Below are 15,349 nucleotides of genomic sequence, written 5' to 3' on the forward strand. Positions count from 1 at the left end.
CTCTCTTAATGACTTAATGGAGACTCAGGCAGACTGGCCGCTGCGGTTCAGCTCTGTGATTTCTTCCTTCCTGCATTTTTATTGAAGTGCCGGGAAGGGAGCCAGGACATTTGATGATGTTTGTTTCTGCAGATACTCCACTCCCTTTTTTCCCTTCCAGATCAGATTATCGTGTGTTGGTGGCAGCAAAAAAAATAGAGTATTGATGACAGGTAGAGAATTGCTGGGAACACATGGGGACAGGGAACGCACACCTGGCTTGACCCAGATGGCAGGTCGTGTCGCCCCTGCCCGGGATGAAGGCTCTTTGTCCTGGGATTGATGAGCGGTCAGGCCCCGTTCCCGCCCTGCATTTCTTGTTTCTGCTTCAGGTGGCCTCTTATTGAAACTCTAAAGCCCGTTGGAGGATCTAAATGAGACTTTCTCTAGCCTTAATCAAAAATACAGGATAGGGCTTCCCTGGTGGCGCAGTAGTTGAGAGTCCGCCTGCCGATGCGGGGGACGCGGGTTCGTGCCCCGGTCCGGGAAGATCCCACATGCCGCGGAGCGGCTGGGCCCGTGAGCCATGGCCGCTGAGTCTGCGCGTCCGGAGCCTGTGCTCCGCAACGGGAGAGGCCACAGCAGTGAGAGGCCCGCTTACCGAAAAAAATAAACAAAAAAAACCTCAGGATAACCAGAGACCTCCTACCTTTTACTTCTGTGATTTTCCCATATTCACCTGGGGCTAGGTAAGCATTGGTGGGTCCGGCATATGAATTTGTTTCTTTTGTCACCTTGGCAAGTTTAGCAACTTCTCTGGGCCTCCATTTCCTAAATTGTAAAATGGACATATAGGGTGGTGAGGATGTAAAAAAAACAAAACAAACAGAAACCCCCAAAACACTCCATCTAAAGCCCTCCACACAGTGCCTGACATATAGTAGGTGCTCATTAAACATGGCCTGCCTTTACCTGAGCTACTGCAGGAGCACCAAAGGGCAAGAAGGCCTGAACGAGAGACTCTAGCTTAAAATCCATTCATGGGGCTGGGTGGGGGGGAGGGTGTGGGAATCAGGCTGGCCACTCCCCTGAGGGGTGCTAAAGCTGTCACCCAGGTTTGTCCCGGTCCACAGAGGCAGGGACTTCCTGTGTCCTTTGCCTTCCTTCTTCTAACCACCATCAATGGGCTTCATCTGGCCCCATCCCCACTCAGCATTTGATCCTGAACTGTACCCACAGCGCCCGGGTCTCATACAGATGCATATCAAAGAAGAAGTGATTGCAGCAAAGAAAAACAAAAGGTGAGCAATCAAGGAGAATGAAACAGCTCGGTGATTCCCAAATTCCTTTTTCTCAATAACCTCCTTGGCAGTCTCTCTCTGGCCTCAGAATCTCTTTCCTCTCAGCACCTCACAGCCAGGTTTTGAATGAGTGATGTAAGACTGAAGATGTATGGAATGTCCAGAATGTTCCTGCCCTGGCTTCTGCCCTCTACCTCGCTTCTCTCCTCCTCTACAGAACCTGCTGACCTTCCTCTCTCAGAAGGCCGCTTTCAATCCCTCTTCAATCGCATTATCCTTCTCCAGGGAATCAATCCACTGGGAAACTAAGGAGGACCCTCAGCATTTCCTGCCCGCGTCTTGTAAAACACAGAGCCTAGTAATCCCCATTCATCAAGGCTGTTTTTTCCACGGCTCTGTTTCCTACGGGAGTGCAGGGGGAGGCGTGCACGGTCAAGAAAAGCCGGCAGTGGCTGAGCCTGAGCCTCCCCAGTGGTGGAGCTTCTTACTGACCCATAGGCAGCCCCAAGCCCCGCAGCCAGGCTGTTAGGGAAGGCACCCAGGAGATGCCCTAATGGGACCTCGTGCCCAGGGTCGGGCTGCCCGGCTGCACGTGGCCCCTTTCCATGCAGATGGAGAATGTGAGAGCAGGAAGACACCTTCTGGATCAGACCCGTCTGGCAGAGAAAAAGAAGCTGTTTGGCCGGTGCCTGGGGGATCTTTAACTTGGAGAGGGAATGGCAGCGCTTTTACAGTTAACTTACATCACTGGTGCTTTTTCTTTTCAATCGCTAAACGTTGCCGACACCCCCATGCTCCCTGCAGCCGAGAAAGCTAGATAGAAGCAGCCTCCTTGGGGGTGGGAGCCGCCCGTCCAGTGAGATCCAGGAGTGGTGGAGTCACATGGCCGCGGGAGGTGTGCTTTTGTGTCTAAGAGGAGGACGGAACAGAAGCAGGGGGTGTGGAGGACAGGGAAGAGGTCAAAAGGGACCAGGAGGGTTAAAGTAGCTCGAAGACAAAGGGGACCAGAAAGGGAAAGAGGGGAGAGAAACACAGGAGGGGGATGCCACCCAGCCGCTGTCACTGCCAGGAGCAGACAGGGAGCTGGACTATTGTGGGAGGGTTCCAGAAGGGACTCGGGGGCTGTCACATGAGCTGTGTGGTCTCCAGACAGCAGTTCCAGCAGACAATCCCGCTGCGCTTTGTGTGGCCCCAGGCGGCTGTCCTCCGGCCGGGCCGTGTGGGGACCTGCTCCCCAAGTTCTTTCTGTTACCAAGACACCACTTCCAGGGAGGGCACCTCCCTTCCCCTGGCTGATGTGGTCCTAAATCCCAGAGCCCGTAGCCTCCTTGCAGTGGGTTCTGTTCACACTGTGCACATACAGCCGGTTTCCCCTGTGTGGGCTCCAGCATCTCTGGACCTCAGCATACAGACGTTAACTCCAGTATCTATTCTTGGAAAGACTTTACGAACAAGCGCTTCAAGGGCGTCCAAGATGAGCAAGAGGCAGCCCCCGCCCCCGCCCCCGAGTGACTTACTGCCTCCAGTGGATAAAGGGAAGAGGCATATCTCAGCTTTCTGCTGGCAGCACCCACCAGCCCCAGGCCCGATGACAGAACCTTCCAGAGGAAGCTTCCTGTGCATCTCAGGAGACAGGAGGAAAATGATGGCTCAGGAAGGGAAATGATCCTTGCATTCCAGGTATCAGGAGTCACCTGCACAGGGAATTAACAGTCACCATCCGCTCCCATCACTGTGCTTCAGGCTTTGGAAAGCACCAAGCGTGGTCAGGAGGAGGTTGGGTGACTTGCCCAGTTGGGCTTCAAATCATGGAATCTTAGGAGATAGGATGCTAGGAAGTTTCCCATTTCTTGAATTGATTTCCTTCTGTGATGAAGCTCTCAAGAGTATGCGTTGAAATGAGAAAAGTAAGATCACATACTGGATTTTTTCGTATTTCTTTACAGGACTCTCCTTCATATCCTAAGATTGTGTCTCTTCTCTTTTTTTAGTACTGAAATGCGCTTTCTTTTTAAGCTGATAGTGAGAGGAGATGGCGATATTTTAAAAATATCCTTAGCTGGCAGTGTAAAAAGTTTTTGTAAACTTTTAGTCAATTGGACTGGGCAAAAATTTGGGAATCATTGATCAGATTCCACCCGTTGCTCATGGAGGTGGGGAAACTGAGGCCCAACAAACTCAAGGGACCTGTCCAAGGTCACAGGGCAGATAGGCACCCTCTGTCATGCCAAGACGTGCCTATTTTCTTTTCTGGCCCCGAAGCATGTGGGATCTTAGTTCCCCCACCAGGGATTGAACCCATGCCTCCTGTGGTGGAAGTGGAGAGCCCTAACCACTGGACCACCAGGGAAGTCCCCATGCCGTGCCCATTTTCTTCATGTTCCTCATTCTGGAGATTTTGTGTGACTGAGCCTTGGAGTGTGTGACAAACCCTGCGTGGTCCCTGAAAGTGTGGTGACCTCCTTGTTTCCCTGGTTTTAGTATGAGAGCATCATTCTCTCTTTTCGAACCAACTGCCACCAACTCTGCATTTGCTCCGTTGCGTGAAGTACCTCATCTCCCCTTATGAAGCAGACAGCAGCCCGGCCCTCCCGGGCACGACAGCTGAGAGCTGGCCTCCTCCACAAAGTCGCTAAAAGGCAGAAATGAAACTCCCACCTCGCAGCACTCCCAGGCCTGACCTGCAGGAGGGGTGCGCTGCGCCATTCACTGGCTCATAAACTCTGTAGGTACCTGGCTTACCTTTGTGCTCACCTGACCTACGTTAAACCTCCGGAGGGAAAAACCCATTTCTTCTCTTTGTTCAGTGACTCTCCACCCCTTTGGGTCTATTATCTATAACAATGCAACGCCCTCTGTTCTGAGTTCCAGAAAGGTCAGATAGATTGAATCATGTGGCAGACTGGAGCTGAGAGGAGGGGTAGGAGGCGAGAGGATGGTGGAGGGAAGGATTCTTAAAGCAAAGCTGGAGGTGAGAGAGGAAACCCTCATCCTAGCAGACCCTGGAGCTTAAAGAGGCTCCATCCTTGAGTCCCAGGACGAGGCTGCATTGGGAAGGACCTAGGTTCTGACACTTCTAGACATGGAGGAAGGCGTATGAAGCCCCAGAAATTGGACAAACGCTGGTAGAGAGCAGGGAAGGCTCCTTCCTGTTCTGGAAACTTCCGAACTTCCTTACCCTGGCAGACGGCTGAACTGGGGAGTGGGTTCATCCAGCCCTCCAGCTGCCAGGCAAAAACAACATCCCTTTCCTCTCCCTCACGTTGTTACTGTCTGGCGGGGGGCGGGGACCATGGCCAGCTTTCTGTTTATTTGTTCTAACCAAGGAGGGTGGGGCTCAGATGAAAACAGAAGTTGCATTTTGCCTTGGGGTTAGAAAAAAGTAAAAATCATTCAGCTTGAAATGGGGCCCATTCAGGCCTTTGTGCCATGGCCAGTGGTCCAGCCCTTCTCTGCGGAGAGACTGTGCTAGATGTGGGCCTATCCGCCTCCTGGAATAAAAACGTTCAGAGAGGGAAGGAGGACAGAACGCTCGCTGCAGAGAGAATGTTAAATGTGTTAGGAGAGAAATGGGTTATGGAGGAGCAGGTCCTTTACCTGAGGCTGAGAAGGTGTCAATTGTCCAATCAGAGAATAGGAAGGAAGTCCCCGCCCCCTCCTTCCGGTGTGTAAATCCTATTCGAGACAACGTGTTTATCCTGGGTTTAGTACTCAAGGACACTAGTCTGGATTTAGAGAAAGAAGACCCACATTTTTTACATTCCGATATCCATTAGGTAACAAGATGTGATGGATTTTGGAACCGGACAGGCTTTGGCTCCAAGACTGAGGTATAGGGAATTTGGTCAAGGTCATTGCTGTGATTTAGCTTTGTGAGCTTGGACAGTTGCCTAGCCTCTTTGGAGACTCAGCTTCCACATCTGTAAAGTGGAGATAAAGAATGATATTACGGCTGGAGCTAATGTAAAGATGAAATAATGATCAAGGTGTATGAAAACCCTAGCTCTTAAGTAGGTTCTCAAAATTGCTTGTTCCCTCCTGCTTCCTGCTATACCTACCTGACTGTAATCAAGACTTCTGAGAGGGCTTCCCTGGTGGCGCAGTGGTTGTGAGTCCGCCTTCCGATGCAGGGGACACGGGTTCGTGCCCCGGTCCGGGAAGATCCCACGTGCCGCGGAGCGGCTGGGCCCGTGAGCCATGGCCGCTGCGCCTGCGCGTCCGGAGCCTGCGCTCCGCAATGGGAGGGGCCAAGACAGTGAGAGGCCCGCGTACCGCAAAAAAAAAAAAAAAAAAAAAAAAAAGACTTCTGAGAAGGGGGAAGGGAGTAAATAATTCTCTCATTTCAAGATCTGTGTACTCCCCGTTGCTGTGTCCTGTCCCCAGGCTGCTCAGTGAACGCTGTCATCATTAGAACGCATTTGTCCAGCCACTAATCTGTTTAGAGGAAGCTTGGCTTGGTGGGAAGAATAGAGAATCAGAATCCAGAAAACAGGCTCTGTTCTCAGTCCACCACCTGGTCTCAGAGACATTGGTGACTCTGTGGATGGAGAGGGAACTTCAAGGTCATGTCCTCCAACCACATACCTGAAGCTTGACACTTATTCCCCACACACACACCCCCACACACACACACACCATCCCTCATAAAGTGGGTTGTCCAGCTTCTATAGGAACAATCCACTACATTTAATACATCTTGCTGAATCTTTAGACAATTCTGACTGTGACAGTGTTTTTCTTTCTGTTTAGGTGAAATTTGTCTTCCTGATGTTTCTTCCTATTCATCATACTTCTATCCCTTAGGGCCATAAAGAAAAATAGACTCCCTCTCCCACGTGACAGCCATCTTGTATTTAAAGTTGATGATCGAGGGCTTCCCTGGTGGCGCAGTGGTTGAGAGTCCGCCTGCCGATGCAGGGGACACGGGTTCGTGCCCCGGTCCAGGAAGATCCCACGTGCCGTGGAGCGGCTGCGCCCGTGAGCCATGGCCGCTGAGCCTGCGCGTCCGGAGCCTGTGCTCCGCAACGGGAGAGGCCACGGCAGTGAGAGGCCCGCGTACCGCAAAAAAAAAAAAAAAAGTTGATGATCGCATCTGCCTGAGTTTTCTCTAGACCCTCACAAGCTGCCGTCCATTCCTTTGCCAGACTGGTTTTCTCCCTCTGCACTCACCCAAATACGGTGAGCCTCAGTTCCCTCATTTTAAATTCAGGGATTGCTATTCCTGACTTGAAGGGAGGATTTAACAATGAAATGTACCCTTCGACCCAGGCTGTGCTCCATTAATATTTGATGACAAGTGAGCAGGTGAACGAGTGTGTGAAAGCACTGTGTGGACTGTGAGGAGCTCGCTGTATCAGTCTGCTTGGGCTGCCAGGACAAGGTACCACAGACCGTCTGGATTCAACAACAGAAATGTACTATTTTCTCACAGCTCCGGAGGCTGGAAGTCCAAGATCAAGCTCCTGGCAGGGTTTGTTTTCCCGAGTTTGTTTTCTCTCCTTGGCTTGCAGACTGCCGTGTTCCTACGGTGTCCTCACGTGGTCTTCCTCGGTCTGTGTTGTTTGTGTCCTAATTTCCTTTACTTGTAAGGACATCAGTCATACTGGATTAAGGCCCACCGTATAGACTTCATTTTAGCCTAATTACCTCTTTAAAGACCTTATCTCCAAATACTGTTACATTCTGAGGTATTGGGAGTTAGCACTTCAATATATGAATTCGGCAGGGGTGGGGGCGGGCATCCAATTTAGCCCATAACACTCGCCAATGTACGGTTAGCAGTTTTATTTAGGGTGACGCTTTTCTGAGACAGTATTTATGTGCTTTGAGGGGAGAATGGTGGAGCCCTTTGCATATGAGAAATGAGATATTACAAGCCCATTTCAATACATTTCTGTTTTTGAATAGGTAACGTGTTCACGTGGTTCAAAATTCAGAAAGTCATGGAAGAGGAAAGAAACATGAATGGAAATAAACGTAAGAAGATGCTCTCAATGTCACCAGTAACCAGAGAAATGTAAATTAAGCTCATGTTATCACACCATTTTACACCCACTAGATGTAAAGTCTGTTAGTATCAAGTGTTGGTGAGAAGGCAGAGGAGCGAATACCCCTCATGCTGTGGGTGGGAACGTGAATGCTACAACTATCTTGGAAACCATCTGGCAAATAGTCAGCGACTTGAAGGTATATCTACCCGCTGGCCCAGCAGCACCACAGCCAGGATGAAACCCTAGATCCCTATTGCATGTGTGACCCAAAAGATAGGCATAGAAAGCCCATCGCAGCAAAAATGGGAAATAATCCAATGTCTAACACTAGGAAAATGGATGAATAAAGTGGGTATATTCACTCAATGGAACATTAATTAACAATGAACACACATGAATCAAGCATCAACATGGATGAATCTTAGAACCACGGTGAGAGAAATTAGCTCGTCATAGAAAAATACATACAGTTTGACACCATCTTTGTAAAGTTCCAAACAAGTCAAGTGAAAGACTGTATTACTCAGGGATATATACGTTTATGATCAAACTCTAAAGGCAGGTGAGACTGAGGATAACAGGATAGCAGTGACCTCTGTGGAACCAGGGACGTGATGCAGGAAGTCTCAGCCCTGTTGTAATGCTCCATTTCTTACAATGGGTGGTGGATCCACAGGGCAGAATTGTTTATTATCCTATCTCAATATATACATTCATCTCATATGTTTTTGTACATATGAAATAATTCATTATTAAAAATATTCGGGCTTCCCTAGCGGCGCAGTGGTTAAGAATCTGCCTGCCAATGCAGGGGACACGGGTTTGAGCCCTAGTCCGGGAAGATCCCACATGCCGCGGAGCAACTAAGCCCGTGAGCCACAACTACTGAAGCCTGCACGCCTAGAGCCCATGCTCCGCAGCAAGAGAAGCCACTGCAATGAGAAGCCCGCGCACCACAACAAAGAGTAGCCCCCGCTTGCCGCAACTAGAGAAAACCCGCGTGCAGCAATGAAGACCCAACGCAGCCAAACATAAAAATAAATTAATTAATTAAAAAATTTTTTCAAGTGCAAAAGGTAGGGAAAGGTATGTAATGAGAATCTTTATTTGATGGCAACTGATATTTTCAGATGGTTGTGCATCATTCAGAAATCATGTATACTTACAGAGAAAATTGATACTTACATCGTTCAGAGATGTTGTATTTGACAGCAAAACATACATGCACACGTGTGTGTGCACACGTGTATGTTTGTATTCTACAATACCTTCCCTCCCCCTCCTTTTTATACACTGGTAGCACGTCTGCAGTTTCCTTTTAAACAACACTATCAACCGATAGCAAAAGGTCAGAGTAAGGAGAAAGTCTGGGGAAGAGAAAGATGGACTTGTCTGTCTGTCCGGTAGTTTGGATTTTAACTCAAAGACAGAATCGTCACACAACAGTAAAGAAACTGCATAGCGGGAATTCAACTTTATAGCTGAGGCTGATGAGACATGGAATTGGGACCTGTTTACAGCATGGGGAATGGAGTCCTGTCACCTCCTGATTGACTCAACCAAAGAGCAGAGGAGAGCAATTCTCCATTCTTGATAATGAGACCCCCTGATTTCTAAGTGTCTCAGAGCAACAGCACAGATGTGAAGAAATAACGAGGGGGCAGACTCCTGACCAAATAAAAGCAGGGAGTGAATACATCAAGAGACCATCAAGTATCGACATCAAATGTATGTCAAGTGCATGGCTGGGATTAAGGCAGAGACCAGGGAAGCGTTCTTGCACAGAAGCCAGGAGAGGAGGCGAGAGCTTGGCCCAGCAGCTGGGCACGGAGGGCAAGGCCAAGTGCCTGTGAGGTGGACGGGGGGTGAGTGACACCCAGGGAAGTGTTAGGTTCAGACAGGGCCAGCCCATGGAAGCTGCCAGTACCTAGTTGATCTGGGAAGACTTCCCAGGGAGGCTTTCAGGAGCAGCTTGAATGGGGAGAGAAACAGTTTGGTGAACAGATTGAGGGCGGGAGTTTCAGGCAACCTGCCGATCCACACTGGCCGAGCTCCAAGGGAACACTTGCTTATCTTCTTTCTGTTGTGTCTTTCACCCTTTTGTATTTCCTTAAAGATCCCAGAAGCTGGCAGGGGTGTTCCATTCTAGGATAAGCTGTTGAGAGTGGGTGTGCGCTAAAATGCAAATGAAGGTGGCGAGGACCAGATCTTGGTGGTGGAGCCGGGATGTGGATGCGCCAGAGGACTCGGCCCTGGCAGAGAGGCAGGGTGGCACAAGGCTCCAGCCCTGAGTGGGAATTGGGAGCCCTGGGCTGCAGGCCCGGCTCAGATACTAACTTGTTTGGGACCTTGGAAGGTCACAGGACCACGTCTAGCTTTTGTCAGGGACGAGATGGGTGTGTTGGACTAAATGACCTGTAAAAATCTAAGCAAGTCAGCGATTGCCAGCCAAAGAACCCAAGTCTGCCAGTTCAATGGAACTGAATATCTCAACAGCCTTGAAGCTTACAGTATAAACATCGTTTGTGATAGTCATGCCTGCCAAGCACTTGACACAAGTCTTTTCCCTATAGCATGGCATCTGCTCCTCCTAATGACCCATGAGGCAGGCACGGCAGGTATAGGATTAGCCCCATTTTACAAACAGGGAAACTGAGAGATGGGCTAACTTGCTCAAGGTCCCAGTGCTGGATCCTGGCTGGTTCTCCACTCCCCACTGTCCCCGCCCCGCCCCCCGCTTGGATGTCAAGTGATGTTCAGAGCATGCCCCTTGCTGGCTCTGGGATGAGAGCCTGGAACCCTGATGCCAGGTCCACCTGCCCCACCTTAACCTCAAGGTCAGGGTGGGCCACTGTTACCTGAGCACCACCCCCTGAGGGACATCTGTTCCACTTGGCACGCCCCTGCTGCACTTGCTCCAGGGCAAGGCACACGTTTTACTTTCAAAAGGATGTGCCCTGAGCTGGCACTCAGGCCCCTGGGGATGTATCCTCTGGGCTTCTGAAGCAGTGGCAGCCTCCGGGCTCTACCCTGAGGGAGTGGAATTCCTTTTCTCCCAGCCTGGCTTCCTGTCTAGACATCTCGAATGGTCCACTGGATTTAGCTCACTGAGTTTGCCTGCCAGCTCGGTCAAACCCACACAGTTCAGTGCCTGGTGGCTGCCTCCCCCTCATCAGGGCTGCATCCTAGGAGGAGTGGCTGGAACTGAGGACTGAGGCTAAGAAACTGTATAATGAAGGGACCTGGGGGAGGTAAAGATGACAACACCCTTAGGGGCAGCTCAGCTAGCATCCTGTCCATTTTGGAACTCACACAGGCACCTCCCTCTCTCCCCGACACCTGGAAGGATGGGTTGTCAGGGCAACCACTCATAGGCCCCAGTATCCTCAGTCCCACCGTCCCAGTGGACACACTGAAGCTGGCTGTGGAGAAGAAGCTTGTCCCTCGGAGAGACACCAGCAGAGCTAGTCCTCTGCAATATCCAGTCCCAAGCCAAGACTCTCTCTTGGACCTATCCTTGATGGAGGCTGAACCTCCCACATGAGGCGAAGCTGAGAGATACATCAGGCCCAGTGGTTCTAGAGCAGGGATGCTAGGGCTGGTTTCTGAATGGCCCAGGTAATCCCCCGTGGTATGGCTTTACCTGCCTTCCCTGGCTCCTCACCTGCGCTGCACACAGGCTTCATGAACTCAGCTACCATTGCTTGGATAACACCCACAGAGTCTGTAACCAGCGACTCTGGAAGGTGTGGCCTCCACAGCCTTTCATGAATGAAGAAAAGCCACCTCTGCCTTCCGTGGCCTCAGAGGCAATGCTGGATGTGAGTCTGTGTGTGTGTGTGTGTGTGTGTGTGTGTGTGTGTGTGTGTGGTGTTCTGGGTGTGACTGTCAGAGGCAATGCTGGATGTGAGTCTGTGTGTGTGTGTGTGTGTGTGTGTGTGTGTGTGGTGTTCTGGGTGTGACTGCCTGTGAATGAGGGTGTGCGAGGGTGTGGGTGGGTGTGTTGCATGTTGGGGGTGGGATATGAGGATGTGTGCTGTATGGATGTGATTGTGAGTATGCACGTATAAGCATGTGTGCATGTGTGAGTGTGGGTGCGAAGGTACGGGTGTGTGTGTTGCAGTGTTGCGTGTAAGTCAGGGGGCATATGGGTGTGTGTGAGCATGTGCGTGTATGAGCAGGGGGTGTGGTGCGTGTAAGCATGTGTGTATATCGCACGTGTGTGAGTGACAGCGTGAGCACGTGTGTGAATGTTGTATGTGTGAACGTGAGGGTATGGGTGGGTTGGATGTGTGCATGTGTGGCGTCTGTGAGTGTGTGCAGGGCTACAGGGATATGGCATGTGTGCGACCAAAGGGAGGAAGAGTCTTCCAGACTAATCCTGTTAGATGACTCAGGCATTTCCCACCCCCTCCTTGGGTAAAAGACTGAAGTCTGGGCCCTCGGACAAAGCCTTCACTCCCTCTCCCCCTCCCAGCCCAGGCCTCTCTGTCTCATCATCGGGGTCCACTGGGCGCCGCGGCATCTTTAGTCAAGCCACTCCAGCCCCTGCCGCGGCTGAGGCCCCGCCTTCCCATCTTGGCTCCGCCCCCTCCCAGGACCAGACCGGCTCGGAGGACGCCCGGAAGTGGTCTCTCGATCCACCCCGGCCGCGTTCCAAACCTTTGGTGTCCCCCAGACCCGCCTGTGAGGGAGATGAATTTGGCATCAGATCCCAGCTGACAAGAAACTGCTGACACAGGCCCGATTTTGCGCAGGCCCTGCTGGGGTGATGGATGATGAGTTTCCAAGTGAAATCTAATAGAACGTCCATGCATAATACATCTTTAAGAGAGCAAATTCCAATTTGCATCCCATTAGGCCGCTGAAGTCTCAGAGGCCCAGAAGTGCCGCGGAGTCTTCCTTCAGAAGGAACCCAGAGCAGAGGGTGCCTGTCCCAGAGCAGAGGCTGGGAGTCGGGGTGCACCGCCCGACAGTGGGACCTGCCCGCGTGGGGGGGGCCGCGCTCTCCCGCGGGCTGTCCCTTGGTCCTGTCCCCGGGCCTGGCTCTGGGCAGCTCTTCTGATGTCCTGCGCCTCCACATGCCCTTCACAAGCAGGATCAGAGGAGAGCCTGGCTTCCCAGTGATGCTGTAATTTCCCTTCACCGTCCTGCTGTAGGTCAAGGATTTGGAGGAAAATAATGTGTGTCCCAGTTTCCAAAGAGGTAAAGAAAGCTTGAAGAAGAGCAGAGTCCCTCCTGCAAGGGTGGGGGGCTCTAGGGGCAGCGAGGGGAGAGGAGCAAGGGGGTGGAGGGCAGTGGTCAGGGCAGTTAAACTGGAGCTCTTGGTATTTTAAGAGCAGTAAAGAATTTTGGAAAAACTGGGGGAGGGAAGCCAGGCTTGCAGGTGTGGGGGGTGAAGTCTGGTCCGGTAGAGGGAAGCCCAGCCTCTGTGGCTGTGGATAATTCCTTCCGACAGTAACTGGGGACTCCCCAGAGCCCCTCAAAACCCATCGGAGGCTTAGGATGCAGGCCACGCCCTGCAGAGAGGTCTGAACTGTGCCAGGGTGTGTGCTTGTGGGCAGGAGTCTCTGGGTCATAGGACAGAGCCCTCTGTGAGTACCACCCGATTCCTGTTTGGCCCTCTGCCCGGCCGCCCGCTGGCCTTTCCTCTTTTGCTCGGCAGCCGCTGCTGCCCTGACCCGAAGCCTCAGCGATTCTGCGGGGCCTTCCCTCCCTGGCCGGGTTGATTGGCACGCTATAGGCCCCAACTCCTAAATTACTCCCTGTAGTTCATGGAGAGGCACCGGGCTGTGATTAGGTGAGTCAGAGCCCAGGGCAAGGTTGTCCTGGAGGATTGTGCGTCCTGGTGATGTGGCAGGGCAGCCTATGGGGAGGGAGGGGTGCCTGCCAGCTCTCAGAGCCATAGAGATCTCTTGGCTTACGTGGCGCTAAGTGAGGCAAAGGTTTGCCAACTGTCCATCAGCTTGGGGCCCTAACACTTCTATTTTTCCCTCTCAGTTATTGGGGTAACCCAGGGAGAGCATGTAAAGTGTTACAGGGTAGCATTTGGATGATACATCCTGACCTGTAGGGATGTGTCCACGAGGGATAAACGTCCAAGTGTAGCTACGGTGATGCGTCAGGCCACAAAGACAGGCCTGGGGAGGCCCAGCTTGGATTTAGTTTTTTCTCCTGTAAAATGCTGCTTCAACTAGTCTCACGATTTTCTTGGGGTAGTAAAAATGGGAGAATAGAAACAAAAGTACACATTTGATAAGAGGTCCAATCACGTTTTGGAAGTACTACCTATACTGCAAAGCATTAAGGTATAACCTTAGTGGGTTGATGTAACTTATTATAACAGTCCCTGCTGTGTTAGCCAAGAATGTGAACATAATCTGTAGTTGGGACAAGAATGTCACACTGATATGTCATCGTTTCGATGTACTGCCTTTTGAACTGATGCCAAAGCGGGTGAGATCCTGATGCCTGTGAGATGGGCCGTGAGTGTCCAGATACCTCTCCGGTTTCCAAAGGGGTAGCAGGTTTTACTCCACGAGTTTCTCAGGTTCCATTGTTCCTCTAGAGCTGTTCTGCCAGGGACATTCATTGTTTTATTTTTCTCAGTAGGTTTTGTGATGTTTCTCCTAAGACTTTTGTGCTTCTGTCAATCACTTCTACAGTAATTATTCATTTTCTCCAACAGACAGACTGTTTGCTCCGTGGGACAAGATTTGTTGATGTGCTGTTACAGCTCAATCCCAGTACATTTTGGGGTGGTGATTCTCCAAAGCGTTCTTCGGTATTTGCTATTGTGTTGCACCATCCACGGGACAGTCCACACTTGAGGGCTGCCTACGGCTGGGTAATTGTTAAATACCTGCTGCATCATCTGCGACTGACAGGGTGCATGTCCTCCAACGATGCCTTCCGTCATTTCCTCGGTTGGTTGTTCATTTCTTAGGTGCCTGTCATAATGTTTAGTGGTGAATGCATGATCTGGGATCAACTAAACAAATTTTCAGGCCAGACAAAACACCTCACTTTATTTTGGTCACAAGGCAGACATTGCTTTATCTGGATGGTTTTGTCTAAACTGCTTCAGTAGCTACCTGAAGATTTTTCAGTCATCCTGTTTGCATGTGTTCCTGGGTCTCTTTCTTCCCCTTCTTTCTATGGCGGTAAAATACACATGATGTAAAATTTACCACCTGAACCATTTTGAAGCATACAGTTCAGGAGTATCCAATACATTTGTAATGTCATACAACCGTCACCACCATCCATCTCCAGGACCCATTTCATCTTGTAAAACTGAACCTCTAAACCCATTAAACAATAACTCTCCATTCCTCTCTGCCCCAAGCCCCTGGCAACCACCATCCTCCTTTCTGTCTCTATGAACTTGACTACGCTAAGTACCCCCCTTAAGGGGAATCTTAACAGTATTTGTCTTTTTGTAGCTGGCTTATTTCACTTAGTGTAATGTCTTCAAATTTCATCCATATTGCAGCACATGTCAGAATTTCCTCTTTGAAGAGTAGTTTTCCTAACAGATTTGCCTGTTCAGTTTTCAGCCTTTAATGCAAAACTGCCATAATTTTCACAGACCAACTAGGTTGCTATGATACTCACTGAAGATGTGCCTCGTTTTGCAGTCACAGAGCAATATCTATTGTCAGTGTGAATTACTTCCTTTCCACCTGAGAAACTGGGGGATTTCCAATAGGAGCATTTCCACAGAGAGTTATTCATTAACACCTTGACTTTCCATGCAATCTCTGAGTCAGGCCACTTTATAATACCACAAATCTGTTTGAACAGACACAACAAGTGGCCATAGTTGCCTAAATCTCATTGCTTGTGTTGAGGCAAGTTCTTATTGTTTTTTGTTTTCCATAGAGTGAGATGCTTCCATCAGCTTCTCTTATTCACCTAGATGGTATCTGCTGTGTACAAGACAGTGAACCAAGGTAAACAGAGACCCAACTACTCTCTCCACATCTGCTGGCACAGGTGGACAGCAGGTGAACAGGATAAGTCAGTGCTATACACGTCTGTAAAGGCTTCATCTTATGGGATTTGGAGGGCTAACTA

Source organism: Kogia breviceps, chromosome 20 (assembly GCF_026419965.1).
Source record: "Kogia breviceps isolate mKogBre1 chromosome 20, mKogBre1 haplotype 1, whole genome shotgun sequence".
Classification (NCBI taxonomy): domain Eukaryota; kingdom Metazoa; phylum Chordata; class Mammalia; order Artiodactyla; family Physeteridae; genus Kogia; species Kogia breviceps.